The 11,199-nt window shown below is 38.5% G+C and overlaps 1 pseudogene; it reads left to right on the top strand.

The window, feature by feature from the left end:
- The first annotated feature begins 5,909 nt into the window (after positions 1 to 5,909).
- LOC101357868 (DEP domain-containing protein 7 pseudogene) lies at positions 5,910 to 7,447 on the top strand (annotated as a pseudogene).
- Positions 7,448 to 11,199: the final 3,752 nt, after the last annotated feature.

Genomic DNA, 11,199 nt, shown 5'->3' with positions numbered 1-11,199 from the left:
TCCTATGAGGTGGTTCTACTCTGTCGCATGGGATTTCTATGAGAATAAAATCTACTGGATGTAGCCTAATAAAAACAACAACGCCTTGAACAAATAAGGCACTGTTTCAGAAGTATGAACTATAAGAAAGCATGATTAATCAGCCTATGTAAGTAGGTTAGGATGATTTGTGTAACCTGGCATAAGCCAGTACAAGTTTAATGAGGGGCGGACATGATCAGATTAGTATTTCAGAAGAGAAGTCTGACAACAGTATGGAGAATAGAATGGAGGAAAACAAGACGAAGTAGAAGAAAGGAAGAATAGTTAGGAGTCTGTTGAAGCAACAAAAATCAGATACAGATATCATGGTGACTTGTATAAAGGCAGTGGCCAGAAATAGACAAGGGGGAATAAGTTCAAAAGATACTAAGGGATAAAATGAACAGAAATTTATTGAATTTGGTTAACAAAGAGTCAAAAATTATGTCCTGATTCCTGGCTTGGAAGACTGTATTGATGAGCGTAGCATTTGCCCATTTGAGGAATTCGGCAGGCAGAGCAGATTTAGGGGGTAAGATAAACTCAGTGTGAGTTGTATTGAGTTTGAGATGTTAATGGAACATATCAGCAAGGTGCCATTAAGCACTTAGATACATGAGTCTGAAGCTCAGGAAAGTTACATGGGCTGAAGATGTAGATATTCCTAACCTTGCCTGTGAAATATAAAACATACAGAAAGGTACATAAAAATAAATGTACAGCTTAATGAGGATTTGTGAGGATTTTTGTTTTCTTTATGTTGGGGTGTAATCCATACTGAAGGCTGTACACTTTGATCTTCACAAGTAAAAGTTAAATTAGAGTGACTAAGAATGTATAATAACGTGGTAAAAATAAAAAGGAAAAGAAGGACGTGATTACCATAAAATCAGGATAATGGTTCTGTTAGGAAGGAAGCACAGGGTTGTGATTAGCAAGAGGCATTCAAAGGGCCTCTGGGAACCTAGAAATGTTCTGTTTTTTTTACATGGATGGTAGTTACATGGATGTCTGCCAGCAGTAAATAGATGTGAATGCTATATTATAGTTAAAACAAGTAACTACAGCAATGTATAGCAACATGGATACATTTTGAAAATATCATGTTGAAGACAAGACACTAGACATAAAAGAATGCACCAGAAATTATTCCATTCATATAACATCAAAATAGACAAAATTAAATTACAGTGATTGAGAATATATAATTGTTGTTGTTGCTAGGTGCCCTTGAGTCAGTTTGGATTCATAGCCTACGTAAAACAGAAAAAAAATACTGCCCGGTCCTGTGCCATCCTCACAATCATTATGTTTGAGCCCATTGTTGCAGTCATTGAGTCAATCCATCTCAATGAGGGTCTTCCTCTCTTTCACTGACCCTCTACTTTACCAAGCATGATGTCCTTCTCCAAGGACTGGTCCCTCCTGATATCATGTCCAAAGTACTTGAGACGAAGTCTGCCATCCTCACTTCCAAGGAGCACTCTGGCTGTATTTCTTCCAAGACAGACTTGTTCATTCTTCTGGCAGTCCATGGTATATTCAGTATTCTTCACCAACACCAACATTCAAAGGCACCGATTTCTTCTTCAGTATTCCTTATTCTTTGTCCAGCTTTCGCATGCATATGAGGCGATTTAAAATGCCATGGCTTGGGTCAGGCACACCTTAACCCTCAAAGTGACGTCTTCGCTTTTCAGCACTTTAAAGAGGTCTTTTGTAGCAGATTTGTCCAATGCAATGCATCATTGGATTTCCTGACTGCTGCTTCCATGGGCATTGATTGTGAGTCCAAGTAAAATGAAATCCTTGACAACATCAATCTTTTCTCCATTTATCATGATGTTGCTTATTGGTCCAGTAGTGAGTTTTTTTTTTTTTTTTTATTGAGGTGTAATCCATACTGAAGAATGTGGTCTTTGATCTTCATCAGTTAAGTGTTTCAAGTCCTCTTCACTTTCAGCAAGCAAGGTTGTGTCATATGTATCTTGCAGCTAGTTAATGAGTCTTCCTCCAATCCTGATGCCATGTTCTTCTTCATACAGTCCAGCTTCTAGGATTATTTGATCAGCAAACTGATTGAATAAGTACAGTGAAAGGATGCAACCCCAACACACACTTTTCTTGATTTTTAGCCATGCAGTATCCCCTTGCTCTGTTCGAATGACTGTCTCTTGGTCTATGTACAGGTTCCACATGAGCACAAGTAAGTGTTCGGGAATTCCCATTCTTCAAACGGTTATCCATAATTTGTTATGATTCACACAATCAAATGCTTTTGCATATTCTATAAAACACAGGTAAACATCTTTCTGGAATTCTCTGCTTTCAGCCAAGATCCATCAGACATCAGCAATTATATCCTTTCTTCCACATCCTTTTCTGAATCTGGCTTGAATTTCTGTCAGTTCCCTGTTGATATATTGCTACAACAACTTTCAGATGATCTTTAGCAAAATTTTACTTGTTATGATACTGTTGGATAATTTCCTCGTTCTGTTGAATCACCTTTCTTTGGAATAGGCACAAATATGGATCTCTTCCAGTCGGTTGGCCGGGTAGCTGTCTTCCAAATTTCTTGGCATAAACGAGTGAGCACTTACAGAGTTGCATCTGCTTGTTGAAACATCTCAATTGATATTCCATCAATTCCTGGAGCCTTGTTTTTTGCCAATGCCTTCAGTGCAGCTTGGACTTCTTCCTTCAATACCATCAGCTCTTGATCATATGCTACCTCTTGAAATGGTTGAACATGGACCAATTCTTTTTGGTACAGTGACTCTGTGTATTCCTTCCATCTGCTTTTGATGCTTCCTGGGTCATTTACTATTTTTCCCAACTTGAGGGGCTTATCTTCCAGCACTATATCAGACAATATTCTGCTGCTATTTATAAGGTTTTCATTGGCCGATTTTTTCAGAAGTAGACTGCCAGGTCCTTCTTCCTAGTCTGTCTTAGTCTGGAAGCTCCACTGAAATCTGTCCACCAAGGGTTACCCTGCTGGTATTCGAAGTACCGGTGGCAAAGCTTTCAGTATCACAGCAACATGCAAGCCACCACAGTAGGAGAAACTGATAGATACGTAGTGGTGATCATTAGTAGCAAAGCTCAAACTGGTTTGCACCTTCCAGGGACCTAAGGGAATACATAGTATCCTGAACTTTAATAGAAAATGCCAAACAGTAAGGAACTGTGCCAATTTATACTCCCAATAGCAGTAAATGAGAGTTTTAGTTGCTTCACACCCTCGCAAATATTTGGTGGTATGTATCTTTTCAACTTGTTGAGCCTTTCTGGTGTGTGTACAGGGGTACCATATTGTGATATTTCCCTGATAGCTAATAAAGTTTAACACCTTTCATCTGTGCATTAATCATTTATGTATCCCATTTTGTGAAGTATCTGTTGCATTATCTTGCCCATTTTTCCGCTGAATTGTCTGTCTTTCTCTTATCGATTTATGTATCTATATATTCTGGGTGAAAGTCCTTTGTCAGTTACATCTATAGCAAATATGTTTTCTTACTCTTTGGTTTTTTTTTTCCCCCTCTTTCTCTGTCTTTCTCTCTGTCTCTCTTTATGGTGATTATCGATGAAAATAAGGTCTTCATTTTACTGTATTTCAATTTTGCAATTTTTTCCCTTATGTTTGGTGCCTTTCGGATTTGGTACAAAAAGATTAACTACACGAAAGAGATGAAGATATTCTTTTAAATTATTCTCAAGAAATTTGACAGTTTTTGCCTTTCACATTTAGGTCTTCAATTCACCTGGAATTGATTTTTACATTTTGCTTGAGGAAGGTGTCAAGTTTCATTTTTTCCATATAGACAGCCAATTGTTGCAGCACTATAAATCAAGTGTGTGTTTCTGTTTTGGAGCTCCCTATTCTATTCCATTTGACTATCTGTCCTTGAAATAATATTTTTTTATCTTAATTGTTCTTGTAGTTAACTGCCATCAGGTCAGCCGCCAACTCATTGTGACCCTGTGTACAAGGGGATCTGGACATTGAGATCCGTAGGGTTTTCATTGGCTGATTTTTTGGAAGTAGATCACCAGGCCTTTTTTCCTAGTCTTTCTTAGTCTGGAAGCTCCACTGAAACCTGTTCAGCATCATAGCAACACACAAGCCTCCACTGACAACAACACACAAGTGTCCACTGTAGTGGCTGTGCTTAAGGTGCATTGGCTGGGAATCAAACCCAGGTCTCCCACATGGAAGAAGACAATTCTACCACCCTGGGTGGTGTAAATGGTTAAAGTGCTCATCTGCTAACTAAAGAGTTGGCAGTCTGAGTCCACCCAGAGATGCCTTGGAAGAAAGGTCTGGCAATCTACTTCTGAAAGAGCAGCCATTGTAAACCCTATGGAGTAGAGCTATATTCTGACACACATTGGGTCACCATGAGTCAGAATCAAAAAACCATTAACAACTGGTTTTTTGACTATCTCGATTACTGTAGCTTTAAAACTAGTCTTTAAACCTAGTAGAACAAATCCTCTTACTTTTGCAAAAATGCATTGATTATTTGGGGCCCATTACTGTCCCATATAAACAGAATAATTCATTACATATACATATACCTGGTGGCACTGTGGTTAAGATATGCGGCTGCTAACTAAGAGGTCGGCAGTTTGAATCTGCCAGGTGCTCTGGGCAGTTCTACTCTGTCCTAAAGGATCTCGATGAGTTGGAATCGACTCAGTGGCAATGGGTTTTGAATTACACACACCATTGGATTTTGCGAAAACTGATACTTTTTATTATATTGAGTCTTCCAATCCATGGGGATGGAGTCCTTCTCCTTTTACTTCAGTTTTTCTTAATTTCCCTTGAATTTTCTGTAGTGGGGTCTTGCACATCTTTGATTAGATTTAGTCCTAAAAATTTATCATTAGAAAATAGCAACTTTTAAAATTTTATTTTTTTTTACAGTTTATATAAAAACTAATTGCCTTTTATTCTATTGATCTTATATTTAGCAGCCTTGCTAAACTCCTTTTAATTTGAATAATTTATCCATAGATTCTCAGAATTATTATATAAAAGTCATATCAGTAGCAAATAATGACAGTTTTAGTTCCTTATTTCCACTTCTTATAACTTTTATTTCTTCTTCTTGCCCTGCTGTACTGGCTAGATCTCTTCTAGGTATTAAATAGAAGTGCTGAAAGTGGGTATTCTCTTGTCCCTGATCTCAAAGGGGACAATCTCAAATGTTCAACTTTTGTCATAAGTATATATGCAAAGTCCTAAACAAAATATGAATAAAGTGAGCCCTCTAACATATCAAAAAGTGTAAAACTTCATGTCCAAATTGGATTATCTCAGTTGCCTGCTACTGTCCTAACAGAAATACCACAAGTGTGTGTCTTTAAAGAACAGAAATTTATTTTCTCAGAGTTCTGAAGGCTAAAAGTCCAAATCAGAGTCCCAATCAAGTCGATTCCTTCTGTGGGCCTCACTCCTAGCTTCTGGGACTACCAACAATCCTTGCTTATACATGATCCTCCGTAGTGTCTGCCTTCCGCCATGTGCGTGTCTCTGTCTATTCAGTTCATTCAGTTCTTTTTATAAGATACTTCTCAGAAGTGATTAGGTTTAAGACCCACCCTACCCTGGTGTAGCCTCATTAACATAATAAAAGAAAACTCATATTCACAAACAGGGTCACATTCACAGGTACAGGGGTTAGGACTTCAGCATAACTTTTTGGTAAACACAATTCAATCCACAACATGGATATTTCAGAAATGCAAGTTCTTGAGTGAGATTGGCCTTTAATGTTTCTTTTTTGTAATATCCTTGTCAAGTTTTGCTATCAAAGCTATGCTGGACTCAGAGGTGCAGCAATCTGAGGAGGTGGCAGTGGGACAGCACAGCCATGGCCACCATGTGGGGTAAGTTGGCCACACTCAACCTCTTAGCTCTCCACAGCTCTGCGCAGAGGCCTCCCAGTTTCAGTGTGGCCCAGAAGCCATTTGGAGCCATATATGTATGGAGCACCATTATAAACGCTTTTCAAACAAGTGGAAGTGAAAAAAATGAAGGTACAATTTAAAACAACACAATGATGCTTTGTTGGTACATAAGCTGTGGCTATCATTTTTTCTCACCTCATTCAGAATAAGTACTTTGGTGATGATGACATTCCCTGGGCCAAAGTGGTGAGAGTTTGTCAAGCACTTATGGATGACAAAGTATTTGAAGCAGTTCCAACCAAAGTTTTTGGAAAAGACAAAAAAAACCTACATTTGAAGATAGTAGTTCCAGGCTTCATAGATTCACAATGATACCTAACCAAAACAGTCAATTAGGCAAAGAGAGCAAACTACATTCACCTCCTAGGTGTGCTGATGCATTATTTAAGTTATCTGATATCAAATCAGCAAGTTTATAGGATTTATGCGAAAATCTGAGTTTAAAGCCGGCTAGCTCCCCTCATGTAGATGTCTCTGCAATCTTGTCTCTGCACGTTATTAATGAAGGACGGCAAGAAGAAGCAATTGGACGTCTACTACAACTTGTAGACCTTTCACTTCTTGACTCCTTACTCAAACAGCAAGAGGTTGTACCTAAATTTCCTCAACCTAAGAGGCAGCCTGACTTGACCTACAACAGTAGCTATCTGAATTGAGGCAGTCTCAAGGCTTGCAGTGACTCTCAGGAAGATGAGTGGCTCTCTGCAGTAATTGACTACTTGGAATACCTCCCAGACCAGATGGTGGTGGTTATAAGCAGAAACTTTCCGAGCAACCAGATAAGAACATATGTAGTGAAAGAACTTCTATTTGATGCCATTGGTAATTACTACAGTAGTAGGGAACCTCTGTTAAATCATTTATCTGATATTCAAAATAGAATTGTAGAATTCTTAGTGAATCAGAAAACTGAAATAGCATTAGAAGCTACTCAGCTCTTTCTAAAGATTTTGGATTCCCACAATAGAGAAGAGTTTAGAAGACTACTATATTTCATGGCTGTTGCAGCACATCTTTCTGAATTTAAATTACAGAAAGAAAGTAGCAACCAATATTCTTTGTGAAAAGAATATTCTCGAAAGGTATTGTTGACAATAAAAATTTATCCAAAGGCAAAACTGATCTTCTAGTACTCTTTTTAATATATCACCAAAATGATGTTTTTAAGATTCCTGGAACTTTACATAAAATTGTCATGTTAAGCTCATGGCCATACAGGTGAGAAGAGATCCAAACAGCGAAACAGGATATATTGATTGCCAGAGAATTGATCAAAGTGACTATCCCAACAGTACACAGAAGACAACCAAAGATGAGCTGTTGAATTTACTAAAAACTATTGATGAGGATTCAAAATTGTCTGCTAAAGAGAAAAAATAAATTGCTAGATCAGTTCTATAAGTGTCACTCAAACGTCTTTATTGAGTATTTTGAAGCCTGAGTTTTAAATGTCTGTATATAACTTCTTTATTTTAAGAATAAATTATGTGTCCTAAAGATACACTCACATTTGTAAGATTGAAAGTTCTTCTAAATATGAAAGTGTACTTAATAATTTTTTTTTAATAAAAAAAATTAAAAAGTTATACTAGACTCAGAAAACTAATTAAGGAATATTATCTATCTTATCTCTGGAGGATTTTGGGTAAGATTTTTTTTTTTAATTGTTTGATAGAATTTTTTGGAGAAGTCATATGAGCCTGAAGTTTTCTTGGCAGAAAGTTTGTGTGTGTGTGTGTGTGCGGAGCCATATCATTAATAGTAATAAGATTATTCAGCTTTTCTGTTTCTTCCTTTGTCAGCTTTGATAAATTTTATTAGACTACTTTAAGTCCATGTTCCTTCTAACTTTTTGCTATAATTTTAACTTTTAAAATTCTTATATATTTAAAATGCCATAAAGTAAGGCATTATTAGGAGTCCTGGCAGCACAGTGAGTGGTTAAGTGTTTGGCTGCTAACCAGAAGGTCAGCAGTTCAAACCCACCAGCAGCTCCACAGGAAAAAGATGTGTTAGTCTGCTCCCACAAAGATTACAACTTTGGCTAAGAAGTTTCCTAAATACAACTAAACACTTCGAGGGACAGAGTAGCAGGAGCAGGTGTCTAGGGATCATGGTTTCAGGGGACATCTAGGTCTGTTGACAAAACAAAGTTTATTAACAAAATGTTCTGCATCCGCCTTTGGTGAGTGGTGTCTGGGGTCTTAAAAGCTAGCAAGCAGCCATCTAAAATGCACCAATTGGTCCCAACCCACCTGGAGTAAAGGAGAATGAAGAAAACCAAAGACACAAGGAAAATATTAGCCCAAAAGACAGAAAGGGCCCACATAAACCAGAGACTCCATCAGCCTGAGACCAGAAGAACTAGATATACCTGGCTACCACCAATGACTGCCCTGACAGGGAATACAACAGAGAGTCTCTGATGGAGCAGGAGAAAAGTGGGATGCAGAACTCAAATTCTAGCATAAAGACCAGACTTAATGGTCTGACTGAGACTGGAGATACCCCAGAAGACCTGGCCCCCGGATTCTCCATTAGCCCAGATCTGAAACCATTCCCAAAGCCAATTCTTCAGACAAAGATTAGACTGGACTATGGGACATAAATTGATATTGGTGAAGAGAGTGATTCTTAGCTCAAGTAGATACATGAGACTAAATGGGCAGCTCCTGTTTGGTGGCGAGATGAGAAGGTAAAAAGGGACAGGAGTTGGTTGAACGAACACGGGAAATCTGAGATGGAAAGGAGGAGTGTGCTGTCACATTATAGGGAGAGCAGCTAGGGTCACATAGCAATGTGTGTATAAAGTTTTGTATGAGAAACTGACTTGAACTGTAAACTTTCATTTAAAGCACAATAAAAAAAAATTAAAAAGCACTCTCTCTAGCTCAGAAAAACAAAACATTTTCTCTTCCAGTTTTTGAAAAACACCGTGTTTAGATCTCGTTTTTGCTTTCAATGCTTGCACTGAGCAGACATAGCTCTTCAACAATTACTCCTTCGAGAAATGTCAGGATGCTGCTATCCCCTCAATAATTTAAGTGTCCTATTTTGTGGTAGCTTATACTTTACTACTGGGCTTAAAAATTTATATTGCATTCTTTAAGAGCCTGACATTACACTGCAAAATAGGCAATGTGAAATGACTTGGAAATACTTTCATAATATCAGTATCACTATCCCTCATGGAAGAGAGGTGAGAAAAATAGGGTGGAAAGTGGAACTTCTCACATTCATAGCTCTCTGTGCCTAGCCAGAGGACTAGGAGCACAGGGCCGACTTACAAGAGCATGTCTCACCCATCAGGGAAGCAACAATGTCTGAGGTGGGATTAGGGCCAGAGTTTGGAGCTAACCGTCAGTGAGCAAAGGATGGTTAATGCATAAAATCAAGGAGCAGCAGATCAAGTCACAATTAAGGAAGAGAGTCGGGGTAAATGTTGGAAACCATTGCCTTTTGTTCTGTTATTCCTAGCACTCTGAGCTTGACCAGATTAATTTAAGAATCTTTAATGGAATAATTAACTTGAGGAAGAGGGGAAACCTCATTTCAGAGTCAGAGAGATCTGGTTTCAAAACCTGCCATGGCCTCTTGCTAGCTGTGGGGGAAAACAAACAAACAAACGAATACTTAACTTCTTTACGTTTCATGTTCTCCATCTGTAAAAACAAAAATAATAAACTTCAGGATTTGTTCAAGGGTTAAGTGAGGTAGTGTATGTGATACTTGGCTGGCACAACAATGGGCATATAAAAGGCAATCAATAAAGTTATTTTTCCATTATAGCTTTATTAATTCAGGTAATATTAGAGTCTATAGTATATAAACCCTGAATTCTAAGTTGCTTAACACAATAAAAATTCTTTTCTCACTCACATAATAGCTCAATGTGGGCATTTGTGGTTGGGCAGCCTTCTACAAGGTGATTCAAAGACCCAGGCATCCTCCATCTTGTGGGCCCACCCTCTTCTAGGTTGTCAGCGTCACCTCTATTCAGCCAATAAGGGCAAAGAGAGACTATAGAGAAGACACAACCACTTCTTAACCATTTGGGACTAGAAGTGACCCACTCATTCCCAATCTATTGGTCAGACCAGGGGCTGATATGGAGTATGGGAAAATACAGTCCCCAGCAAGGCAGCTACTTCCCAGCAACAATCTTTACTGTGGAATACAAGTACATGACTTTGGTAGCTTCTGCCTCACCATTTATAAGCATTTTAAAACACTTTATTACATTTGATTTTTTTGTAATAACTTAATGAATTAGCCACATTAGGGCTTATTATTAAACCATTAAATCAGGGGCTGTGAAGGGTCTGAGATTTTACCAGCTTAACAAGTTATCCTGCAATAGGTTCAGAGATACTTGCAGAAAAACAGGAGTCCTGTGGGTCAGAGACAAAAGATAGGGCTTACTACTCATAGTAAAAGCAGTTGCAAGAGTAGCATCTTATGTCAGTTTCCTGAGCCCCACTTCCCATGCGGCAGCATGATAAGGTCCAAGATTTGCCTCTACACACAGTAGGGAAGCATTACAGGAGAGAAACCCTGAGATTAGGGGACTCTGGCCCTGTAGAGGGACTCCTGGAAAACCTTCTCATCTTCCCCTCTGGCTACTTTATTATTTCAGAATATAAGCAAATCTGCTCCAGGAAATGGACTGAGAGTCTCTATTATGCCAGAATGTAAAGAAATTGGCTCTCGGAGTCACTGTTTTTATTTTTCTCAAGGCCTTTTGCTTATACAAACAGTTTCGAAAAGACAGTCTGAAGCAAATTGACTGTTAACTCCTGGATGTGTGGAAACATAAGATATTCATGGAGAACTGTCTTCTAACATTTATAATGTCTATTTTTACACGTGAGCAAACCAAGCTTTAAAAGCTTAATGCCTTCCTGGAGGGCACCTGGATGGCAAGCAGTGAGTGGCGAAAATGGAAGTAGAATCTTGCCTTCTTGGGCTGTGGGGACCATGGTCTCGGGGAACATGTAGCTCAATTGGCATAACACAGTTTATAAAGAAAATGTTCTACATTCTACCTTGGTGAGTAGTATCTGGGGTCTTAAAAGCCTGTGAGCAACCATCTAAGATACTCCACTTGTCTCACCCCTTTGGGAGCAAGGGAGAATGAAGAGAACAGGATACAAGGAAAAGATTAGTCCAAAGGACTAATGGACCACAGCTACC

The sequence above is a fragment of the Trichechus manatus genome, unplaced genomic scaffold (genome assembly GCF_000243295.1).
Source record: "Trichechus manatus latirostris isolate Lorelei unplaced genomic scaffold, TriManLat1.0 scaffold00023, whole genome shotgun sequence".
Taxonomy (NCBI): Eukaryota; Metazoa; Chordata; class Mammalia; order Sirenia; family Trichechidae; genus Trichechus; species Trichechus manatus.
The sequence above is the reverse complement of the archived record's forward strand: the minus strand, read 5'-3'. Positions and strand labels throughout refer to the sequence as shown.